This window comes from Oryx dammah, unplaced genomic scaffold (genome assembly GCF_014754425.2).
Source record: "Oryx dammah isolate SB20612 unplaced genomic scaffold, SCBI_Odam_1.1 HiC_scaffold_20, whole genome shotgun sequence".
NCBI classification, from domain to species: Eukaryota; Metazoa; Chordata; class Mammalia; order Artiodactyla; family Bovidae; genus Oryx; species Oryx dammah.
The window spans coordinates 44722035-44748850 of NW_024070204.1; positions in this window are offsets into that span (position 1 = coordinate 44722035).

The window sequence follows — 26816 nt, forward strand, 5'->3', positions numbered from 1 at the left end:
TGAAGCACAAGTTGGAATCAAGATTGCCGAGAGACATATCAATAACCTTAGATATGCAGATGACACTACCCTATGGCAGAAAGTGAAGAGGAACTAAAGAGCCTCTTGATGAAGGTGAAAGAGAAGAGTGAAAAATCTGGCTTAAAGCTCAATATTCAAAAAATAAGATCATGGCATTCAATGCCATCATTTCATGGAAAATAGATCGGGAAACAATGTAAACAGTGACTGATTTTATTTTCTTAGCCTCCAAAATCAATGCAGACAGTGACTGCAGCTATGAAATTAATAACCTAGACAGCATATTAAAAGGAAAGGCATCACTTTGCTGACAAAGGTCTGTATAGTCAAGGCTATGGTTTTTCCAGTGGTCATGTATGGATGTGAGAGTTGCACCATAAAGAAGGCCGAGCACCAAAGAATTGATGCTTTTGAACTATGGTGTTGGAGAATATTCTTGAGAGCCCGTTGTACAGCAAGGGGATCAAACCAGTCAATTCTAAGGGAGATCAATCCTGCATATTCACTGGAAGGACTGATGCTGAAGCTGAAACTCCAATCCTTCAGCCACCTGATGTGAAGGGCCAATTCATTGGAAAAGACCCTCCTGCTAGGAAAGAGTGAAGGCAGGAAGAGAAGAGGGTGATAAAGGATGAGATGATTGGATGGCATCATCAACTCAATGGACATGAGTTTGAGACTTCAGGTGATGGTGAAGGACAGGGAGGCCTGGAGTGTTGCAATACATGGGATCTCAAAGAGCTGGACGTGATTGAACAACTGAATAACAGTGAGGGAGAGTAAGCTTGCCAGATAGCACAGTGGTGAAGAATTCACCTGCCAATGCAGGAGGCATGAAAGACGTGGGTTTGATCCCTGAGTTAAGAAGATCCCCTGGAGTAGGAAATGGCAACCCACTCCAGTATTTTTGCCTGGAAAACCATGGACAGAGGAGACTGATGGGCTACAGGCCATGAGGTTGCAAAGGGTCAGACACAACTGAGTGACTATGAACACTCAAAGAAGAGCTCATTCCTTGCTCTTCTATTCCAAGTATAGACTGATACTTTTCTTAAAGGAGCCTATCTAGAACCATTATTTTAAACACCTCTGTACATTCTAGGGATTTCCAAATGCATTTATCTACACTAGCCCTCTCCCTGAATGCTAATCTAAAATAGTGGCCTACTAGCACATCCAACGGTCATAATGATATCTAATAGACATATTCCAGTGTCCAAAATGTAGGTCGTGTTTTTTTCATGCGGATTCAGAGATTTCTATTGGTATGAGTAGAAATGATCATATATCACTTTCCCTTAGAGGAGGAACTTCCACTGGTAACTTGGTTTTACCCCTATGCTGATCACAATGTTATGTTTTTTCACTGACTCCATAGCCTCAGATACACTACCACTAATTTTAGGACTGCAGATAATATAAATTTTCTGCAAGCACATATATCATGGGAAAGTCATCAGGAAAATTCCATCATATGAAGGACTTTTAAGATGAATAAACAGTGGAGACTCTACTATTTGGATTCTTCATTTTGTTATTCCTAGTTCTCTGACCCTATTCTTGGCTTTGAAACTAAAAAAAAAAAAAAGATGAATAGATCCTCTTGCCAGTTTAACAAGATTGTGCCCATTCCTGTCTCCTTGGAAACACCCCCCATTAACACACACACACACACACACACACACACACACACACACACACACATTTATGCTCTTCTGTTTCAAGTTTCCCCTCTTCAGTTCAGGTAGATGCTCTCAGAAACAACTCCTCTCTTTTAGTTTCCCTCTTCCAGTGCAAATGTTCAGCTTCAGATTTTCACCCATCTATCCCAAATGATCAAGGCTCTTCCCAAATACACCAATGTTCAAAATTCTCTTGGTTGTCTTTTAAGCAAATTTTCATCCCTAGTCTCTGGAGAACTCAGAGACTTCCTTCCTCATTAGTGGTGGGGACAACTCTTGCCACAAGATCTGCTGAATTCTTTACCTAAATGCTCAGTGCTTCCCAGAAATCTCAGAATGAGTCTCATGGCACAACTTTCTCCAAAATCACACCAAAATAAATCTCTTGTCTGTCAACCTTCTTCTGAGAGATAGATCCTCTGATTCAAACACTTACTTACTTATGTATCCACAGTCATATATTCATTGATTCAACAAATATTCACTCTGTTCCTACTATTGTAAAAAGCACGGTATGTTGGATGAAGGAAGAAAATGGTGTTGGGCATGGCTTTTTCACCTTGTAACCTATGTAACAGAATGCCAGATGGGTAGGTGGACATGAATCAGATAGCTGCAGAGCTGAGTGAATAATGATCTATTCAGATATGTGCTTTGAAGAATGAGAATAGTTAACGAGAGGGAACTGAGGATGAGGGAAGACTTGCCAGAGAAAAGTCCTGTTAGAGCTAAAGGATGAATGATTATGAGAAAACTAGACAAAGAGTAAAAGGAAAAGTGTTCTAGAAAGAAAGAATGAGATTTACTGGTTTCCCTAAAAAGATGAACTAAAAGAAGCCCAGTGTGACTGGACATAGGTAAAAGGATATGTGTGTGTGTGTGAAACTCAGGACTGCAGACCTGATCAAACCAGCTGTCAGCCCATGTAGGACCTATGAGATTTTGATCTTTTTCCCAAGAGTAAAAAAAGAAAATCACTGAAGATCTTTGATCAAGGGGTGGGGAAATGGAGGGTGATGTGATCAGATTTGCATTATGAACTCACTCTAGCACATACTGGAGAATGGATTGGAATCGGGTTAGAGTGAGTGTTGGAAGTCCAGTGAAGTGAAACATTAGCAAATTAGGCTAAGGTAGTGCTATGGAGACAAAAAGGTGAAAGAAGTAAGAGGTAAAATTAACAAAATTTAACCTAGACAGCATACTAAAAAGCAGAGATATTACGTTGCTAACAAAGGTCTGTCTAGTCAAAGCTATGGTTTTTCCAGTAGTCATGTATGGATGTGACAGTTGGACTATAAAGAAAGCTGAGTGCCAAAGAATTGTTGCTTTTGAACTGTGGTTTGGAGAAGTCTCTTGAGAGTCCCTTGGACAGCAAGGAGATCCAACCAGTTCATCCTAAAGGAAATCAGCCCTGACTATTCACTGGAAGGACTGATGATGAAGTTGAAACTCCAATACTTTGGCCACCTGACGTGAAGAAACTGACACATTTGAAAAGATACTGATGCTGGGAAAGATTCAAGACAGGAGGAGAAGGGGATGACAGAGGATGAGATGGTTGGATGGCATCACTGACTCAATGGACATGAGTTTGAGTAAGCTCCGGGAGTTGGTGATGGACAGTGAGGCCTGGAGTGCTGCAGTCCACGGGGTCGCAAAGAGTTGGACATGACGGAGCGACTGAACTGAACTGAACTGAATATAGCATCCTGAACTCAGAAGTGTTCTCATATATTTCATGGATTTCTTTCCATTTCAAAATCAGATAGCCAGGAAGCTTAGAAATTGTTGATATCACACAGATCAAGAATCATACTAGACAAAGAAATCTGAGTTCCTAAGAAGCCACAGTTATTCTCTAGAGAAAGTCAAAGTCACCTCTACCAGTGTCCCGTGAATAATAATTTTCACTGTAGAAAAGTAGAGCGTCTTCTTCACAATCAACACAGTCACATTATTATCATTTAGCACTGAACCAAAAACATAAAGGATTTTTCCAGTAGAAATATATATGTGAATATACCACTACAATGTTAGGAATGGAAGAGCAAGCACTCATAAATTATATAGGTTATTAAATGTTAGTTATGCCACTTTATCTGAAAACATTAAATTTTATGAAAAATATAAAAGGATTATTTATCAGAAACCAGAAAATAGTGTTTCATTATATGTCCTAGGAATGATAGATTCCACACCTCTTTGCAATGGAACAACCTATCCATTTGAAGAGAACATAAAAAGTTCATGATATCTCTTGCAACACGCCAGTGACTAATATTTCCCCCTCATTTCTTTTTCACAGCAAGAAAACAAGAACAGCCTCCTTATACCATTCTCAAGTGGTTTTAAAAGCTCTTTAAACTACTCAGCATATTAATGATTTTCTATTTATAAATTACACCCATTGAAAGGCTAAAATGACAAATAGAACATTGAAACTTGTCTCTGTCAGAAACTTGCCTCGCCCACATCCAAAAAGAACAAAGACAAGGCACTCTCCGGTTGACACTAGTGTTGTCAGAAGCTGAGCTATGAGAACTTTAAGACCCTGAATGGTGAGCTGGCTATTTTTTTTTTCAATAGAAAATCTTCTCCAAGTTCATAAGTCAAGAAAGAACTTAATTAAAATGCAACTATTCCAACAGATAATATAAATGGGAGGGGTGTCATCATGCTTCTTCTATGCCCTTTTCCTTTGTTTAATTACTAGACATTTCGATTTATTATGATTCAATCCACGTATCAATGCCATAAAGCCATCTAACCCACCTTAAAAAAAGATTCAGCAGAAATTTCAGTCTATTTTGCCAGAAGCTTAGAAAAGCTAAGAAAATGCACGTTTATAACACATTACTCACCCATATTTATAGATCTTCACATTAAATGTTAATTTGTATTTCAAAATAGCTTTAGAAAGTATATGAAATAGCTGACAGTTTTTGTTTGGCTGTTTTCCCATCAGAATATAATCACTGAAAGAACAGTCCTGCGTGCTGCTGTCATGGAAATGGCAGCAGAGGGGAACAAGTGGCATTTGTGCAAATGAGTACATACACATCTATTTATTTTAAAAGGCAGAATAAAAGCTCATATTCTGAAGAACTCATTGTTGATTGTTGTTTAAATAATCTGTAAATATAGATTATGACAAGTAGGATAAATTATAAAACTTAGAACTGGAAAGGTATCATTTACCACTTAAATAATAAGTACTATGGTTGACTGAAAATACTCTATTGATAGCTGGGAAAGAGCAGAGACATGGAATTAGTCACTGGGAGTCTCTACCCAGAAGTTTTCAGTCTGCTGGGATGTATCATGGTGCTGTGGCTGTTAGAAAAGGCACACGTAGATGGAGAGCATATCTTCCTCAACTAACCTGACCTCAAAGTGATCTCTCTTCTGTGACATTCCTTCTGGTGGTTTAGTCATAAACTGGTGTCTGACTCCTGTGACCCTATGGACTGTAGCCCACCAGGCTCCTCTGTCCATGGGATTTCTCCAGGCAAGAATACTGGAATGGGATGCCATTTCCTTCTCCAGAGGATATTTCCAAATCAGGGATCAAACTCAAGTCTCCTGCATTGGCAAGCATATTCTTTACCACTGAGCTACCATATTTCAAAAGTTAACAGATTACATATTACTATATCACTGCTCTTTGATTCATTCACATTCATAATAACAAAAGATAGAAATGTGTTCACATTGCAGTGTCTGTGGCCCTTCTGTGTTGGATGTTATATAGGCTTGGTATGACTGGAAGTTAAGGCCTAAGGGAATATGCTCTTTTACGATTCAAATGCTAAAAATGGGGTAACCTGGATGAGTATAGGCTGAGAGAACCCAATGATCCCATGCACCACTAATCAGTAGTGTAGGAAGCTCCATGAGCTGTGAACAGAAATGAAGATCAGCTTCAGTTCAGTTCAGTCACTCAGTCATGTCCAACTCTTTGCGACCCCATATATCGCAGCACGCCAGGCCTCCCTGTCCATCACCAACTCCCGGAGTTCACTCAAACTCATGTCCATCGAGTCAGTGATGCCATCCAGCCATCTCATCCTCTGTCGTCCCCTTCTCTTCCTGCCCCCAATCCCTCCCAGCATCAGAGTCTTTTCCAATGAGTCAACTCTTCGCATGAGGTGGCCAAAGTACTGGAGCTTCAGCTTTAGCATCATTCCTTCCAAAGAAATCCCAGGGTTGATCTCCTTCAGAATGGACTGGTTGGATCTCCTTGCAGTCCAAGGGACACTCAAGAGTCTTCACCAACACCACAGTTCAAAAGCATCAATTCTTCGGTGCTCAGCCTTCTTCACAGTCCAGCTCTCACATCCATACATGACTACTGGAAAAACCATAGCCTTGACTAGAAGGACCTTTGTTGGCAAGGTAATGTCTCTGCTTTTTAATATGCTATCTATGTTGGTTATAACTTTCCTTCCAAGGAGTGTCTTTCAATTTCATGACTGCAGTCACCATCTGCAGTGATTTGGAGCACAAAAAAATAAGTCTGACACTGTTTCCCCATCTATTTCCCATGAAGTGATGGGACCAGAGGCCATGATCTTCATTTTCTGAATGTTGAGCTTTAAGCCAACTTTTTCGCTCTCCTCTTTCACTTTCATCAAGAAGTTTTCTAGTTCCTTTTCACTTTCTGCTATAAGGATGGTGTTATCTGCATATCTGAGGTTATTGATATTTCTTCCGGCAATCTTGATTCTAGCTTGTGCTTCTTCCAGCACAGCGTTTCTCATGATGTACTCTACATATAAGTTAAAGAAGCAGGGTGACAATATACAGCCTTGACGTACTCCTTTTCCTATTTGGAACCAGTCTGTTGTTCCATGTCCAGTTCTGTTGCTTCCTGACCTGCATATAGGTTTCTCAAGAGGCAAGCCAGGTGGTCTGGTATTCCCACCTCTTTCAGAATTTTCCACAGTTTATTGTGATCCACATAGTCAAAGGCTTTGGCATAGTCAATAAAGCAGAAATAGATGTCTTTCTGGAACTCTCTTGCTTTTCCGATGATCCAGTGAATGTTGGCAATTTGATTTACAGTTCCTCTGCCTTTTCTAAAAGCAGCTTGAACATCTGGAAGTTCACGATTCACGTACTGCTGAAGCCTGGCTTGGAGAATTTTGAGCATTACTCTACTAGCATGTGAGATGAGTGCAATTGTGCAGTAGTTTGAGCATTCTTTGGCATTGCTTTTCTTTGGGATTGGAATGAAAACTGACCTTTTCCAGTCTTGTGGCCACTGCTGAGTTTTCCAAATTTGCTGGCATATTGAGTGCAGCCCTTTCACAGCATCATCTTTCAGGATTTGAAATAGCTCAACTGGAATGCCATCACCTCCACTAGCTTTGTTTGCAGTGATGCTTTCTAAGGCCCACTTGACTTCACATTCCAGGATGTCTGGCTCTAGGTGAGTGATCACACCATCGTGATTATCTTGGTCATGAAGATCTTTTTTGTACAGTTTTCTGTGTATTCTTGCCATCTCTTCTTAATATCTTCTGCTTCTGTTAGGTCCATACCATTTCTGTCCTTTATCTAGCCCATCTTTGCATGCAGTGTTCCCCTGGTATCTCTAATTTTCTTGAAGAGATCTTGTCTTTCCCATTCTGTTCTTTTCCTCTATTTCTTTGCATTGGTCGCTGAGGAAGGCTTTCTCATCTCTTCTTGCTCTTCTTTGGAACTCTGCATTCAGATGCTTGTATCTTTCCTTTTCTCATTTGCTTTTCACTTCTCTTCTTTTCATAGCTATCTGTAAGGCCTCCTCAGACAGCCATTTTGCTTTTTTGCATTTCTTTTCCATGAGGATGGTCTTGATCCCTGTCTCCTGTACAATGTCATGAACCTCATTCCATAGTTCATCAGGCACTCTATCTATCAGATCTAGGCCCTTAAATCTATTTCTGACTTCCACTGTATAATCATAAGGGATTTGATTTAGGTCATACCTGAATGGTCTAGTGGTTTCCCTACTTTCTTCAATTTAAGTCTGAATTTGGTAATAAGGAGTTCATGATCTGAGCCACAGTCAGCTCCTGGTCTTGCTTTTGTTGACTGTATACAGCTTCTCCATCTTTGGCTGCAAAGAATATAATCAGTCTGATTTCAGTGTTGACCATCCGGTGATGTCCATGTGTAGAGTCTTCTTTTGTGTTGTTGGAAGAGGGTGTGTGCTATAACCAGTGAGTTCTCTTGGCAAAACTCTATTAGTCTTTGCCCTGCTTCATTCTGTATTCCAAGGCCAAATTTGCCTGTTACTCCACATGTTTCTTGACTTCCTACTTTTGCATTCCAGTCCCCTATAATGAAAAGGACATCTTTTTTGGATGTTAGTTCTAAAAGTTCTTCTAGGTCTTCACAGAACCGTTCAACTTCAGCTTCTTCAGCATTACTCCTTGGGGCATACACTTGGATTACTGTGATATTGAATGGTTTGCCTTGGCAACGAACAGAGATCATTCTGTTGTTTTTCAGATTGCATCCAAGTACTGCATTTTGGACTCTCTTGTTGACCATGATGGCTACTCCATTTCTTCTGAGGGATTCCTCCCCACAGTAGTATATATAATGGTCATCTGAGTTAAATTCACCCATTCCTGTCCATTTTAGTTCACTGAATCCTAGAATGTCAACGTTCACTCTTGCCATCTCTTGTTTGACCACTTCCAATTTGCCTTGATTCATGGACCTGACATTCCAGGTTCCTGTGCAATATTGCTCTTTACAGCATCGCACCTTGCTTCTATCACCAGTCACATGCACAACTGGGTATTGTTTTTGCTTTGGCTCCATCCCTTCATTCTTTCTGGAGTTATTTCTCCACTGACATCCAGTAGCATATTGGGCACCTACTGAGCTGGGGAGTTCCTCTTTCAGTATCCTATCATTTTGCCTTTTCATACTGTTCATGGGGTTCTCAAGGCATGAATAGTGAAGTGGTTTGCCATTCCCTTCTCCAGTGGACCACATTCTGTCAGACCTCTCCACCATGACCCTCCTGTCTTGGGTGGCCCCACAGGGCATGGCTTAGTTTCATTGAGTTAGACAAGGCTGTGATGCTAGTGTGATTAGATTGACTAGTTTTCTGTGAGTATGGTTTCAGTGTGTCTGCCCTCTGATGCCCTCTTACAATACCTACCGTCTTACTTGGGTTTCTCCTACCTTGGTCGTGGGGTATCTCTTCACGTCTGGTCCAGGAAAGCACAGCTGCTGCTCCTTACCTTGGTTGAAGGGTATCTCCTCACCACTGCCCCTCCTGACCTTGAACATGGAATAGCTTCTCTAGGCCCTCCTGCGCCCGTGCAGCCACCACTCCTTGGACATGGAGTTGCTCCTCCTGGCTGCCACCCCTGACCTCGGATGTGAAGGTCAGGTTACACTCTCCCATAACACAGGCAGGGAATCAGAGAAAAGCATTGGTTCTTCAAATGCCAGTTCTCAGCTGTTTGCTCCTGCAGATGGGAAAGGGACCCCCTGGTGACAGCCAGGTCCTCCATGTTCCAGTTAGGGGAGGGGAGTTTGAAAACAACTGATGCCTCATGGTATCAAGGAGAGGGGTGGCCTGTTGCTGTCTACAGATCTTTGTTCTGTAAAATGCTGAGAAAGAACCCAAAACGTTCAAAGAAGTCAACTGCTCACAAGCTAAGAGAAAAGCAGTCAAATTCTATGATGCTGGCGACAAAGACTTCTCTAACTATCACAGAGGCAAGATTACCATAAGAGGAGGAGGTCTAAAGAGGACCTTCAGTGGAGTCCAAACAACAGAAATGTCAATCTCAAGAGTTGGCAATAGATATTCGATATTCTTTTCAGTTTTTTCTCTAGTATATGTATCCATGAAAAAGGCTTTTTGGAAACACAGAAAATGAGGGAAAGTAAAAATGTAAGAAAACTTTATTATCGGAGTTAGTCTTAGCTGTTTGTATATATCTGTTCTAATATACCCCAGTAGTGGTCTGCTTTTCTCCTGTGCTTCCATATACTCTTTTAGTTGTCTTAGAATTTTATTTCCATGGCAGCAGCTACAGGCCAAAGCTTCCAGACTTTAAAAGTTTAGCACTTAACCCTGACCTCGAAAACAGCCAGAAATTAACACAGCAATTAGAATATTTGGACTGAGAGTAGGCAGAGGAAAAAACACCTCCACTTGAGGGAACAAAAAGATAACAATTAGGATTCCCAATTTAATTATAAAGAAATGCCCTGTGGCAAATAAATTACATTCAATTTGCTTGCTGCACTGCAATGGCAAAGTCAAAAATATTGGAATGATTTTTTAATATTTCAAATAGTAATTTAGAGACAAGATGTTCTCAATATTACCTAATGAAATTTTAGTTTGTATTGATGTGTACTGGAATAGAGTGATGGGTTTGAATGAGAACTTCACATTTAGATGCTACATTATTTCATACAACCTAATTTTATCATTACCATATAGTACCATTACCAAAATTATCATTACCATAGTCAAGGCTATAGTTTTTCCGGTACTCATGTATGGATGCAAGAGTTAGAGCATAAAGTTAGACCATAAAGAAGACTGAGTGCCAAAGAATTGATGTTTTAGAACTATGGTACAGGAGTAGACTCTTGAGAGTCCCTTGGGCCACAAGGAGATCAAACCAGTCAATCCTAAAGGAAATCAACCCTGAATATTCATTGGAAGGACTGATGCTGAAGCTGAAGCTCCAATAATTTGGCCACTTGATGCAAAGAGCCAACCCATTGGAAAAGACTCCGATGCTAGAAAGATTGAGGGCAGGAGGAGAAGGGGGCAACAGAAGATGAGATGGTTGGTGGCATCACCAACTCAATGGACATGAGTTTGAGCAAACTCCAGGAGATAATAAAGGACAGAGAAGCCTGGGGTGCTGCAGTCAGTTGGGTTTCCAAGAGTTGAACACGACTTAGCAACTAAACAACAAGTGTTATTATGATTAAGACCAAAGCTCCAGAAGCAATACTTTGCCTGTATAGCATTGTGCAAATTACTTTACCACTCTTAGTAACCTCCTTGATAAAATGAGGGTGTACATTGCATCCACATTACCAAGTGCTGTAGGCACTCAATGGCATCAGCTAGCCAACCACTCAGAACCTGCTAGCTGTTGTTATACCAACTCCTGCTAGGCTTCTTCTCACCCTGTGAATTCATGCTAGTCACTTAAAATTTAGAAGTCTCACATCAAGTCAATTCATCTCAAATTTTCCTCTCTCTTTTCCATAGATTTCATAGAACCATCTTTAAATATTTTACAGGTTTCTTTAAATAACTGCAAGCAATTTTATAAGAATCAAAAGAAGTTCATTATTACTCATTTCACATTTATTCAGGCCAATGATTGTAATAAATAATCAATTGTTACAAACAGAGGTAAGAAAATCTGATTTCTTAGTGTTTCTGTACCTGTGCACATGCTCTCAGTTGTGTCTGACTCCTTGTGATCCCATGGACTATAACCCAACAGGCTCCTCCATCCCTGGCATTTTCCAAGCAAGAATACTATAGTGGTTGCCATTTTCTATTCCATAGGATCTTCCTGACCCAGGGATTGAACCCATGTCTCTTGCATCTCCTGCATTGGCAGGCAGGTTCTTTTACCTCTGCACCACCTGGGAGGCCCTTCTTAGTGCAGCTATAATTACCCAAATAGTCAATTTGACTAATCTGAAAAATAAGGAATACTTGTATGTTTTCACTAGGGCTTATATTTCACCATACTAATGAGGAGTAGGGGATGACAGAGGATGAGATGGCTGGATGGCATCACCAACTCAATGGAGGTGAGTCTGAGTGAACTCCGGGAGTTGGTGATGGACAGGGAGGTCTGGCGTGCTGTGATTCATGGGGTTGCAAAGAGTCGGACACGACTGAGTGACTGAACTGAACTGAATGTAAACTTTTATTGTATTGGTTGTATCAGAGTTTTGCCATGTTTTACTACAGTCTGATTTATATTTTAGACTTTGCTGTCCAATAAAGTAGCCACGGTGAACATGGTTTTTCAGTACTGGAACTGCAGCTAATCTGAATTGAGAATTACCAGAAATGTAAAATACACATATAGTGAAGACTTAGTATTTTTTTTAAAAGATTGTAAAATATCTCAATATTTTATAAGGAATACACATAGAAATGATAATATTTTGGATGTAGAAGGCTAAATAAAATGTGTTGTTATAATTAATTTTACCTGTTGGAGTCTAACTTTTTTAAAAAAGTGGCTTCAATATAACTTAGAATTACATATGTCGCTTGCACCATGGTTTGCATAATATCTGTACTGGACTGTACCAACTTAAAATTTCTGGGGAAAAAGTACTCAGCAATTTACACTAACTGCAATCTGAAATCAATGACAGTCAAGAGTTGCAAAATGTAGCAAATCAAGAAATAAGTTCACCCAAAGTTAATTTTGATTATAAGAGTATATGATTAAGAGTGTTTTTTCTTTGAGGTATAATTGACATACCACATTATATTATTTGCAGGTGTAAAACATTTTATTGTTGTTTAGTCGCTAAGTTTTGTCCAACTCTTTGTGACCCCATGGACTGTAGCTCACCAGGATTCCCCGTCCATGGAATTTTCCAGGCAAGAATACTGGAGTGTGTTGCCATTTCCTTCTCCGGGGAATCTTTCCAATTCATGGACTGAACCTGGGTCTCCTGCACTGCAGGCAGATTCTTACCACTAGCACCACCTGGGAACCAGTGTAAAACATAATGGTTTGATAGTTGTATGTATTGCGAAATGATCATAAGTCTAGTTAACATCTGTCACTATACATAGTTTTACAAATTTATTTTTTATTATGAGAACTTTCAAGATTTACTCTCTTAACAATTTTCAAATATGCAATACAGTATTAGCAACTATAGTTGTCATCCTGTATGTTACATCTCCATGACTTATATATTTATAACTAGAAATCTGTGCCTTTTGACCCTCTTCACCCATTTTACAAATCTTCCACTCCCCAACCCTGGCAACCACCAATCTATTCTCTGTATCTATGAGTTTGATTTTTATTATTTTTATGGCCAAATAATATGCCTAAGTTTTTAAATAGGGGGAAAATTCTATAGATTAATAACAGTGTAGATATGCTTTCACCAAAGTCTTTTTAAAATTTATTTTGATTTTTAACTTACTCTGCTTGTATCCTTCTCAGTACTTTCAGCACTTGTGGAAGATAGAAGTAAGAAATTTGCATTTGTAACAAAAAAATTAGAAAATATGTATATTATATTCTTATACTAACATTTAAACTATTTATGTGTCTATACAGAGTTTTCTATTTCTAAATAAATGCAAACCATTTTATTAGAATTAAAAGTTTATTAGTTATCTCAACACTAATTGAAAAAAAGGATTATAAATAATAATCAGTGGTGACAGAGAATAAAGAATATGAATCTTTATAATGTTTCCATTACTTTATACTGAAAATATTGGTTTCTAATTACATTTACATAATTTACATTACCTTTTTTCTATATTTTACCTCTGATACTTTTAAATCAACATACTAACAATAAGACTAACAAGCTTAAGAAAGGGTTTTTGCCTTTTTTTCTTTTGGCGGGGGGGTCATACCACAAGTCTCATAGGATCTTAGTTCTCCAACAGGGATCCAACCCCTGTCCAGATAGTGGAGACCTAGAGTCCCAAACCACTGGATAACAATTTCTTAAGGAATTACCTAAGAAAGAAAGGATTTTTAATTTGTGCTTTTGCCTCTGTTTGTACTTACAGCTCACTAAAGTGTAAAGATCACATATTGCGCATTTAAAATACTTTGAGGTAATTCTTTTAATTTGTGGTTTTGACAACTTGATATACAACTAAGTTCATTAAGTTGCATTTCAATTTCTAAAGATTGCTTGTATTTTTGTCTTTAATTATATTAAATTACATAAAACACAAAAGATTCCAAAACAAAAAACAACATGATGTATATACAAAGGTCTTTATTTCATCTTGCCTTTTTCTGCCCTGTATCCCTCTCTCTTTTCTATAAGCAATAATTTTTATTACATTCTAATGCATTCCTTCATTTTATTTTGAAAATGAAAGGAATGGAATGCTTATCTACATTAATATTTCTCTCCTTCCATAGTTATATATTTTAAGTCTTCACTTTTATTTTTTCACCTAAGTCTATCCTCAGATCATTTCATATTAGGCCTTGGAGATATTCCTTGGTCCTTTTTACAGCTGCATATGTTTTATGCTATGGATTTACCTTAATATGTACAGCCAGTGCCCCACATGTGGTCATTTGATTTTCTTTTCAGTCTTTTGCTAAAATATCACAATATAAAGCCTTAAACTGGAGAAGGCAATGGCAACCCACTCCAGTACTTTTGCCTGGAAAATCCCATGGACGGAGTAGCCTGGAAGGCTGCAGTCCATGGGGTCGCTGAGGGTCGGACATGACTGAGCGACTTCACTTTCACTTTTCACTTTCTTGCATTGGAGAAGGCAATGGCAACCCACTCCAGTGTTCTTGCCTGGAGAATCCCAGAGGCAGTGGGCCCCTGTCTATGGGGTCGCAAAGAGTCAGACACTAGTGAGTGACTTTAAAAATAACCACAAAGAGTATCAATTCACATTACATGTTACATAATTTTAAGCTGAAATATGTATTAAGTTAGTTTAATAAAGTGCTATTGTCTCTTGCCCATAGCTAATATTTGGATGTAAAATAACCTCTAAGAATATTTTCTAACCTGCCATGAACCCTAACCACTGAGGAAGAGGCTGAAAGACCTTGGCATCAAATCAAGAGCTGAATCATTTGAAAAGACTGAAAGTATTTTCCAGTCTTTGGAAAGATTGCTGCTGGAAGTCTTGAAGGCACAAAAAGAAGGGGGCAGCAGAGGGATGGTTAGATAGCATTACTGACTCGATGGACATGAATTTGAGCAAACTCCAGAAGACAGTGTACAGAGTACAGAGGACCATGGCGTGCTATATACAGTCCATGGGGTCACAAAGAATCAGATATGAGTTAGTGACTGGACAACAACATTATCTCTTGTCCATAGATAATATGTGAAAGTAAAATCACCTGAGAGGATACTTTCTAGCCTGCCATGAACCCTAAGCACTGAGGAGGAAGCTGGAAGACACTGGGATCAAATCAAATAAAGAAAAAATTTCAAGTGGAGGGAATGGAAATTAAACAAGTCCATACAGATGTCTTTTCAATAAAAAGTAGTCAATTATGAACAGTTTTGTTATTTTTTATTATTATTTTTCAAAAGAAGTAGCAAAGAGTTTGGAGCACAGTCTTTGGAGCATTTGATTGGGAAATAATTTATAGGTAAATTTAATATCCATCCTAAATAGAGAGCCTAGCTGAAACCAAAACCATAAATTTATCCTTCAATAAATCATCCTAATTCCCACATTTCTCAGTGTTCTGAAGCACCACAGAGTAGATGAGGAGGCAGTAGTATCTAGGGCTGAGTGAAAAACACAGTAGTTGAGAAAGATACCAGGGTATCCTGGGGCTTGTAACACATGATTATGTGGTTGATCATGAAATAAACTGAGTCAGAGCAAACCATGAATTAAAAGAAGAAAATACTACTCCATGATTAAACATATGATTGAAATTAAAAGGACATTCTTCTCATGAAACTAAAACTGCCATAAATGATCAATTTTACTTCCAAAGAAATTAGACAACAACTTATTGCAGGCCCATATTAGAACACTTTTCTTAACAACACTGGTTTATCATTGTTGCATAGGCACATAGTCATACGAGTTTTGTCATAAGAAATTTATCATGACAGTTAAAAGTCTAATATAGTTTAAAATTATGCACAGCTATATTCAGAATTTAATCACTGTCCAATATGATATTATGCTCCATTGCTCCGTATAGAGATCTCCTCAGTTCAATAATAGTGTTTGGACTCAAGCCCACATCATCTTTCTATATTTAATATTTAATATTCATCATGACATATTTCTGTAATTTCCCTGTTCCAACCACCGTAAGACACTTTGACTATAATGATACTTTTTCTTTGGCTAATCAAAGCTTCACATTATTCATATCCTAGGATTCAAACTATTCTCTTTTTAATTTTTAATAGTCAAGATACAAATTTCAAAAATGGTGCTTTTCTCTTCTTCCATAGTTATCTCTGTTTTCCTCCTTGTCAAAATAAAAGAATTTGTTCAGTAATATTAACTCCATAAAGACAGAAATTCCTTCTTAATCCATGCTTCTTAAATTTCTATCCCATCTCCAGCACCTAATTAACAGTCAGAATCCTCTGTGGGTTTCCCTGATAGCTCAGTTGGTAAAGAATCCACCTCCAATCCAGGAGACCCCAGGTTGATTCCTGGGTCAGGAAGACCCACTAGAGAAGGGATAGGCTACCCACTAAAGTATTTTTGGGCTTCCCTTGTGGCTCAGCTGGTAAAGAATCAGCTTGCAATGCAGGAGACCTGGGTTCAATCCCTCGACTGGGAACATCCCCTGAAGAAGGGAAAGACCACCCACTCCAGTATTCTGGCTTGGAGAATTCCATGGACTGTGTAGTCCATGGGGTTGCAAAGAATCAGACACGACTGAGCAACTTTCACTTCACATCAAGTAAAAACTGGACATGGATCAACAGATTGGTTCATTTTGGGAAAGGAGTAAGTCAAGGCTGTATATAGTCACCCCCACTTATTTAATTTATATGCAGAATACATCATGCAAGATGCTGGGCTGTATGACTCACATGCTGGACTCAAGATAGCCAGGAGAAATATCAACAACCTCAGATATGCAGATGACACCACCCTTATGGCACAGGAGAGTTAAAAAGCTGGCTTAAAACTCAACATTCAAAAAACAAAGATCATGGCATTCTGTCTCATCACTTCAAGGCAAATAGATGGGGAAAAAGTGGAAACAGTGACAGATTTCATTTTCTTGGGCTCCAAAATCACTGTGGACAGAGACTGCAACCACAAAAATGAAAGACCCTTGTTCCTTGAAAGAAAAGCTATGGCAAACCTAGACAGAGTATTAAAAAGCAAAGACATCACTTTGCCAGCAAAGGTCCATCTGGTCAAAGCTAAGGTTTTTCTAGTAGTCATGCATGGATGTGAGAGTTGCACCATAAAGAAGGCTGAGCGCCAAAGAATTTATGCTTTCAAACTGTGGTGTTGGAGAAGACTCTTGAAAGTCCCTTGAACAACAAGAAGATCAAACCAGTCAATCCTAAAGTAAATCAATCCTGAATATTCACTGGAAGGACTGATGTTTACAGTGAAGCTCCAATACTTTGGCCACCTGATGTGAAGAACTGACTCATTGGGAAAGACCCTGATTCTGGGGAAAATTGAGGCAAGAGGAGACGGGAGTGACAGAGGATGAGACAGTTGGATGGCAACATCTACTCAGTGGACATGAGTTTGAGCAAACTCAGGGAGATAGTGAAGGACAGGGAAGCCTGGTGTGCTGCAGTCCATGGAGTCGCAAAGAGTCAGACATGACAGTAGCTGAACAACAGCATGTAAAAACTAGTACAAAATTAATGCAAAGATTACATATATGTCTGTCTACCGACATGGTTTCAAATGTCATAGTAAATTTCAGGCTTGTAGATTCTAGAAAGAAGTACATAAAATATGGGAGATTGTTTTGTCTATGATAATGTATATTATATGAGATTATAAACAATAAATATGATTAAAAACTCCATTAGGTTAATAGATAGGAAGATACAAAAATGATGCAAAATGAATTGGGAAATAGTAGACAAAATAGCTGAGCAAATGACTAATAGCTCATGCAACCTTGTTATGGGTAATTAGTTCAGTTTAGTTTATGGAATCAATAATTACTGGCTTGTAAATAAGCAACTATGAAAATGTTTAGCAAATAAAGCCTCCCTTAAACAATTTCTCATTTATGATAATGCAAAATTCATAGGCAAGAAGAAATATAAACATGAACATGATCACTATCCCATTAGCCTAGAGGCTTAAAAAAAATTGTGAGACCAAGAATAAAGAGAAAAGAGTACATGCAAATAAATGCAATATCTGCCTGCATGTGTGCATGCTTAGTCGCTCAGTTCAGTTCAGTTCAGTCGCTCAGTCGTGTCTGACTCTTTGCGACCCCATAAATCACAGCATGCCAGGCCTCCCTGTCCATCACCAACTCCCGGAGTTCACTCAGATTCACCCGTGAACTGTGAACTTCTTGATGTTCAAGCTGGTTTTAGAAAAGGCAGAGGAACCAGAGATCAAATTGCCAACATCCGCTGGATCATGGAAAAAGCAAGAGAGTTCCAGAAAAACATCTATTTCTGCTTTATTGATTATACCAAAGCCTTTCACTGTGGGGATCACAATAAACTATGGAAAATTCTGAGAGAGATGGGAATATCAGACCACCTGACCTGTCTCTTGAGAAGTTTGTATGCAGGGCAGGAAGCAACAGTTAGAACTGGACATGGAACAACAGACTGGTTCCAAATAGGAAAAGGAGTACGTCAAGGCTGTATATTGTCACCCTGCTTGTTTAACTTCTATGCAGAGTACATCATGAGAAACGTTGGACTGGAAGAAACACAAGAAGGAATCAAGATTGCCGGGAGAAATATCAATAACCTCAGATATGCAGATGACACCACCCTTATGGCAGAAAGTGAAGTGGAACTAAAAAGCCTCTTGATGAAAGTGAAAGGGGAGAGTGAAAAAGTTGGCTTAAAGCTCAACATTCAGAAAACGAAGAACATGGCATCCAGTTCCATCACTTCATGGGAAATAGATGGGGAAACAGTGGAAACCGTGTCAGACTTTATTTTGGGGGCTCCAAAATCACTGCAGATGGTGACTGCAGCCATGAAATTAAAAGACACTTACTCTTTGGAAGAAAAGTTATGACCAACCTAGATAGCATATTGAAAAGCAGAGACATTACTTTGCCGACTAAGGTCTGTCTAGTCAAGGCTATGGTTTTTCCAGTAGTCATGTATGGATGTGAGAGTTGGACTGTGAAGAAGGCTGAGCGCCGAAGAATTGATGCTTTTGAACTGTGGTGTTGGAGAAGACTCTTGAGAGTCCCTTGGACTTCAGGGAGATCCAACCAGTCCATTCTGAAGGAGATCAACCCTGGGATTTCTTTGGAAGGACTGATGCTAAAGGTGAAACTCCAGTACTTTGGCCACTTCATGCGAAGAGTTGACTCACTGGAAAAGACTTTGATTCTGAGAGGGATTGGGGGCAGGAGGAGAAGGGGACGACCCAGGATGAGATGGCTGGATGGCATCACTGACTCAATGGACGTGACCATCCCCATGGAAAAGAAATGCAAAAAAGCAAAATGGCTGTCTGGGGAGGCCTTACAAATAGCTGTGAAAAGAAAAGAAGTGAAAACCAAAGGAAAAAAGGAAAGATATAAGCATCTGAATGCAGAGTTCCAAAGAATAGCAAGAAGAGATAAGAAAGCCTTCTTCAGCGATCAATGCAAAGAAATAGGGGAAAAGAACAGAATGGGAAACACTAGAGATCTCTTCAAGGAAATTAGAGATATCAAGGGAACATTTCATGCAGAGATGGGCTCGATAAAGGACAGAAATGGTCTGGACCTAACAGAAGCAGAAGATGTTAAGAAGAGATTGCAAGAATTCACAGAACTATACAAAAAGATCTTCATGACCCAGATCATCATGATGGTGTGATCACTCATCTAGAGCCAGACATCCTGGAATGTGAAGTCAAGTGGGCCTTAGAAAGCATCACTGCAAACAAAGCTAGTGGAGGTGATGGCATTCCAGTTGAGCTATTTCAAATCCTGAAAGATGATGCTGTGAAAGTGCTGCGCTCAATATGCCAGCAAATTTGGAAAACTCAGCAGTGGCCACAGGACTAGAAAATACCAGTGTTCATTCTAATCCCAAAGAAAGGCAATGCCAAAGAATGCTCAAACTACCACACAATTGTACTCATCTCACACGCTAGTAAAGTAATGCTTAGTTGCTCAGTTATGTCCAACTCTTTGCAACCCAATCAACTGTAGCCTGCCAGGTTCCTCTATCCATGGGATTTTTCAGGCAAGAATGCTGAAACGGGTTGCCATATCCTTCTCCAATATCTGCCTAGATTCCCATTTCTCGTTCTATTACTTTTAACTCAACAGCTGATGTAGCCACTTTCCCCTCGCAAAGTTGATAATGCCTTCTATTGTATTCTTAAATTTTAAAAAATCTTATGTAATTTTTAAAAATTACTTTCCATTTACCATTATTACAAAATTTTCACTACATTTCCCATATCGTACTATATTATGCCCAATAGTTTGTACCTCCCATTCCTCTACTCCTTTATTGCCTCTCCCCACCCTTCCCCACTGGTAACCACCAGTTTGTTCTTTATATCTGTGAGTCTACTTATTTCATGTTATATTCACTAGTTTGTTATAACAGCTGCTTGTTTTTAAGAAAACCTAGATTCCAGTTCTCTAGCAAGTAATATTTATAATCCTAATGTATTTTGCTTCCAAACCCTCCTCTATTCCATTTCCTATACAGTTATCAAGATGAGCTTTCTAAAATAAAAATCTAGTAACTTATTTTTATATTTTTGAAACTGTTCATTATGAACTCATAGTTTTCACAATGAAATCTAAACCCATTATCATAGTATTTATTACTTGTGTACTCTGGCTCCTAGTCTTATCTAGCCTTATCTCTTACTCTCTCTTATTCTATATATTTATCTCCTTCATTCATTCAACAAATTGGATATCAGTACCTAATACCAGACATTCATATACCATTTAATTTCATCATCACTTGAAACCTTTGCTAAATATTTTCCAAACTTTGGACCTTTGACTATGTTATTTCCTATGTCTGAAATGGGTTTGCTTCTCCCGCTTCTCAACCCATTTTTCCTACCTAACTCCTAGGGTCCTTTAAGACTCAATTCAGTCCTAAAGTCAGTCAGTCATGACTGTTTGACCCAAAACCCTGCTCTGTATGATTGGTTTGGGTGTTCCTCCTATATGCTGCTATGACATAAATCAAGCATTACATATTTTATAAGATAATTTTGAATATTAATTTATATTTTATTTAAGGTATACTGCTATGATTTGGTTTTGGTACCTGCAAACAAATTTTTCAATGACATAAAAATACTCAGTAAATATAAATGTTTTTACCTTTTAGATAAAAATTGTCATTTTACCAGAAAAGACAATTTCTTTCAATATGTGCCAAGCAAAGATATGCTCTTTTTGTTAATGTGTTTGCATTATTACAAAAATCATTAAGAGATTTGTTTTGTTTAAATTTCCCCAAAAGTGCATCTGAGTTATGCACTGCTTGACAATGACTCAAAAGATAGTTAACAGTAAGGAAGTGTGTATGTGTATGTTTTAAGTATGTGTGTGTCTAGTGATTTCTTTGAATAACAAGTTCATGTGATATAAATAATCATGAGACCTGATGTTACAATGGAAAACAGGAGCTTCATATGTTTGGCACACAATTATATATAGATAAAGAGCATATTTATTAAATATTGAATCATAGACATGGGATGAAGGAGTCACTGTACCAGATTTGGGGGGGCAGGAAATCTTTGAGAGTTTGAACATCATAAGTAGATAAATTTGAATCTTAAATATTAACACCATAAGTTGATATAAAGTACAAATCACCTAATGATAAGGACATACAAATCAGAAGATTTTCTATGAATTTCAGAATGATTGTGTTACAGTGATGCTATGGACTGATTGCTTGTGTCCATACAAAATTCATATGTTGAAATCTAATCCCCAATATAATGGAATTTGGGAATGGGACCTTTGGGAGGTGATTAGATCATGAAGGTGGAATCTTCATGAATGGGATTAGTGCCCATAGAGAAGAGGCATCCAGAGAGCTCCTTTTGCCAGGTGAGGGAACAGTGAAAAGACGTTTCCCCATGAACCAGGAAGTGGGTTTCCACCAGACCCCACCAAATCTGCCAGTGCTTTGATCCTGGACTTCCAAGCCCCTGGAACTGTGAGAAATAAATTTCTGTTATTTATAAGACAAAGCTTTCCCTGTGGCTCAGACAGTTAAGGGAGCTCAGACTGTAAGGTGGCTCAGACTGCAAAGAATCTGCCTGTAATGCAAGAGACTTGGGTTCAGTTCCTGGGTCAGGAAGATCCCCTGGAAAAGGGAACGGCTACCCACTCCAGTATTCTTGCCTGGAGAATCCCATAGACAGAGGAGTCTGGCGAGCTACAGTCCATGGGTTCCGAGAAGAGTGGGACACAACTGAGCTTCCACTGTAAGTCAAGTAGTCTAGGCCAAAAGGACTAAGATATTGACAATGAGAAAAAGAATAGAATATGGTGCCTGGGATATGTTTGATCCAAAAATGTAGTGGATAAATTGAAAGATTGTGGGATTATTTAATGTACTTGCATATTTGTTAGTGTTCCTTATTCTTGACTTCCTTGAGTTGTGATTCATATTCTTTCCGAAATGTGGCCCCTCTTTCCCTTTTCCCTTGTCTGTTGACTCTTATTTGGCTTCATTCTAAGTATGATTCCCAAAAATGGACACGTTTAATGAGAAGAGATCTCTAATATGAAAGCTAATTGCTGACCAAACACCAGAAAATTCTTCACGCATATGAAGACCACCTTTTAAAAATAAAGCCCTGTGAACAATGTCAACACAAGCAGCAAAATTCCTCTAGGAGGGTATTTCAAGCTTCTATTTCACGACTTGCTTTTATGGGTTTAAGCACAAGCTTGACATTATGTGAATGCAGTTTGCTGTGTTTAATTACTATCATTATTATTATTATAGATACAGTAGTAATTATCTCTTCTTACTGTCTCATTATGTTTTGATCAATTCACATAATAAAAGTTTACTGTAAATATAAGGTTAGGTAACATTCAGGAAAACATGTAATTATGGAATATATAATCATATACAATCTAACAGCTGATCATTTCCAACATTTCCAACAATTAAATGTTTAGAAAGTAAAGAATTAGCTGATTTTAATAACATAGGTAAAGATCTAGAGGCAATGGCAACGAAGGGTTTATTTGTTGACCTAAAATTACTTTACTTCTGTTATATTAATAACATCTAGGTTTCTCAAAAACATGCTGGTAAAAAAAAAAAATCTTTCCAGCTTTATTAATGATTCATATGGCAGTTTCTGAAGAGACAAGTCCCACAGAGAAGGAGCACTTGATTAATGACCTGGAAACACTTTTCCTTTTCAGCTGATTAAATAAAATTGACTGGATTTTTACATTTTTATAATAAAATGACCTGCAGGGCTGAGATGACACAGTGAAAGCAGCATGTTCACTCTTCAGCAGATTTTTATTTTGTCACTTGTAAAAATGAAAGGGCTAACCACCCAAGCAGAAAAATGCACTTTATCATTGTCCATGGCTGCCATGCTGACAAACACCACATACAAATAAAAAAACATGGAGGAGAATAGATAGTGTTTATATGCAGCTAGACTTTGTCTAATGATGACTAAAATCTTGTCATTCCTGGGCCTACAAACTGTGCTATTAAATTATTATTTATAAATGAAAAAGCTAGACTTTTTTAAAAAAGGCAAAATCTAACCTTTGCAATCGTTAAAGGCATTCCATGTTTAGAATTATTAGATGTCATTACTGTAATCTTTTTTGCTTCTGGGCCAAGAGATTCTCTTTGGAGACCAAAGTTCTGTTCTTACTTTCACACCAACAGCCTCACAGATAGCCCCAAGCAAAACTGTGAAGTAAGAAAAATTGTTTTTTCTTGCATTTCCCACAGTATCCTCTTTCTTTCTCTCTCTGGATCCTTTTCAGATATTCTTTAGCCAGGATCTGACCTCCCTAACATAGTATCCTTTGCTTCTTCTTTGCTCCCCAAATCCTTGCTTTGTAGCCTATACTTGTCTGCTCCCTCTAAGTGGTATTTTTGTTATCCCCATCTCCCTCTCCCAGACTATGACTATGTATAGCCACTCTTTGAAGTGTACTAGTTCCAGGCCCATTACCTTAGTGAAAGTGAAGTTGCTCAGTCATGTCCGATTCTTTGTGACCCCATGTACTGTAGCCTATCAGGCTCCTCCGTCCATGGGATTTTCCAGGCAAGAGTGCTGGAGTGGATTGCCATTTCCTTCTCCAGGGGATCTTCCCGACCCAGGAATTGAACTCGGGTCTCCTGCATTGCAGGCCAACACTTTACCGTCTGAGCCATCAGGGAAGGTGATTTCAAAAAAAAAAAAAACCCTTCCCTAGGTATTAACTTGATAAAGGGAAAGGTCAGAGGAAATTCTTCAGGGGTTATTATCCTTTACAGCAGAAGTTACTAAATAGTGGCCAAAGATGTGCTCTGTTTGGCCTAACAATTAAATCCAGGATACTTTACACAAAAGCCAGAAATGCCAAGTACTTTTGAAAACTCCAAAATTTTTCATCCCTAGACCAGATATCCTACATGGCAATAGTCATATGAAGCTGCTTCAAATGAAGTGTCTCAGATGGGGTGTATGCTCACCACATCTACCCTTCTCCCTAGTACCCTGGACACTCAAGTTGAGTAACACTCACTTTATCTGATTACTTCTATCCTGCTCCTCTCATGGGGCTTCCCCAGTGGTTAAGCAAGTAAGGAATCTGCCTGCAATGCAGTAGACTCAGGAGACACTGTTTTCAATCCCTAGGGCAGAAAGATACCATGGAGAAGGACATGGCAACCCACTCTAGTATTCTTGCCAGGAAAATCCCATGGACAAAAGAGCATGGTGAGCTAAGGTCTACGGAGTTGCAAATAGTTGGACATGAATGAAGCGACTGAACACACACACACACACACATTCCTCTCACTGATACAACTTGCCTAACCTTTGAAGACCTTTGAATTTGTGAGTCCTAACCAAGATCTTGTTATTCTTTCTGATATCTAAAATGATACAATATTTTGCAATTTATCTTTTTCTCTTCCTAGAAAAAAAATGGAATTACCCATGCCATTTAACCCTTTGAAACAATTGTAACGAGATCATTTCTAGCCAGTAGGACAGGCGGCACTGTGGAAGGTTAATGTGAGATTTGAGGGCAGCATTAGTTGTCTGTGTCCATGGTAATACTGTCCTCTTAATTGGCCTGATAATCTTGAAATTCAAATCAGTCATGAAAGTAAGTGGGTCATTTGAATTTGAAAGTTGTTAAACTCAGAGAAGAGTAGCACTAGATAACATCCTTTATTTCATTTTCCATTAATTTGTGAGATTTCATGATAGTAACACGAGTATTTGTATATTTTCTCAAGAAGAAGGGGAAACAGTCACTGAGAAATATCATTCGTTGACTTTGAGTTGGATAAGTGCTGTTCAATAAAAACCACTACACTATAGTTTTAAATTACTCTTACTACTTCTCTTGAGTATCCTGACCTATTTCTTAATGAACATGTAAAAAGTTATGAGGTTCTCTTACTGGAGTTGAGTAGAAAGGGCTATATTCTTGTTCTTATATTTTTATGATATACCACGATAAATAAATAACCTGGTCAATTCAGTTTTATGATATAAAATTATCAATAATAGTGACATTTCAGTACTTGTAATGATATGTCACTAGTAGTTATTTCTTTCAGTGTATTTTGCCATGCATTAATTCCCAGATCAGCATGAATAAAAAAGAATATAAGACCTGTGATGGTAGGCTTTTTTCTGCTATACCTCTAGTCTTAGAATCACATTAACAAATAGTCAACACTCAATAAACATTTGTTGTTTATTGAAGATAGTGGTTGAATTTATTTTTATTTTTTATTTTTATTTTTTTTGATAGTGGTTGAATTTAAAGTGAATCTTCAGACTCTTCAATCATGAAGCGCTTATATGGTCACTAGTAAATTCTAAACAAAATATTATTTTTGCCTTTTCCAATTCAATATTTATCTGATTTGGTATGACTGGGCCAAATCTTCTGGAAAAACAACTAATTATTCTGTGCCTAGATGAGTGTTCAACATTACGTTCAATTCAAGAAATCCACCAAAATCATTTTGTCTAGATCTCTCATAAGTAACTTAGAAGTGCAAAGAAGTGTATTAACATCTGCTCATGTGTGCCTAATCATACTGATAGACCTATTTTACCATCCCTTTATTTAAAATATCATATGATAATTATTAAATTGCAATATAGAAAGCAAGCTAGTAAACTGGCCTCCACAGTAGACTCTTGCTTCCCCACAACCCATCTTCTGTATAGCACTGGTATATATGTAAATCATTTCATATTCTTTAAATATAACAACAGACTGGTTCCAAATAGGAAAAGGAGTACGTCAAGGCTGTATATTGTCACCCTGCATCTTTAACTTATATGCAGAGTACATCATGAGAAACGCTGGACTGGAAGAAACACAAGCTAGAATCAAGATTGCCAGGAGAAATATCAATAACCTCAGATATGCAGATGACAACACCCTTATGGCAGAAAGTGAAGAGGAGCTAAAAAGCCTCTTGATGAAAGTGAAAGAGGAGAATGAAAAAGTTGGCTTAAAGCTCAACATTCAGAAAACGAAGATCATGGCATCTGGTCCCATCACTTCATGGGAAATAGATGGGGAAACAGTGGAAACAGCGTCAGACTTTATTTTGGGGGGCTCCAAAATCACTGCAGATGGTGACTGCAATGAAATTAAAAGACACTTACTCCTTGGAAGAAAAGTTATGACCAACCTAGATAGCATATTGAAAAGCAGAGACATTACTTTGTCGACTAAGCTCCGTCTAGTCAAGGCTATGGTTTTTCCTGTGGTCACGTATGGATGTGAGAGTTGGACTGTGAAGAAGGCTGAGCACCGAAGAATTGATGCTTTTGAACTGAGGTGTTGGAGAAGATTCTTGAGAGTCCCTTGGACTAAAAGGAGATCCAAACAGTCCATTCTGAAGGAGATCAGCCCTGAGATTTCTTTGGAAGGAATGATGCTAAAGCTGAAACTCCAGTACTTTGGCCACCTCATGCGAAGAGTTGACTCATTGGAAAAGACTCTGATGCTGGGAGGGATTGGGGGC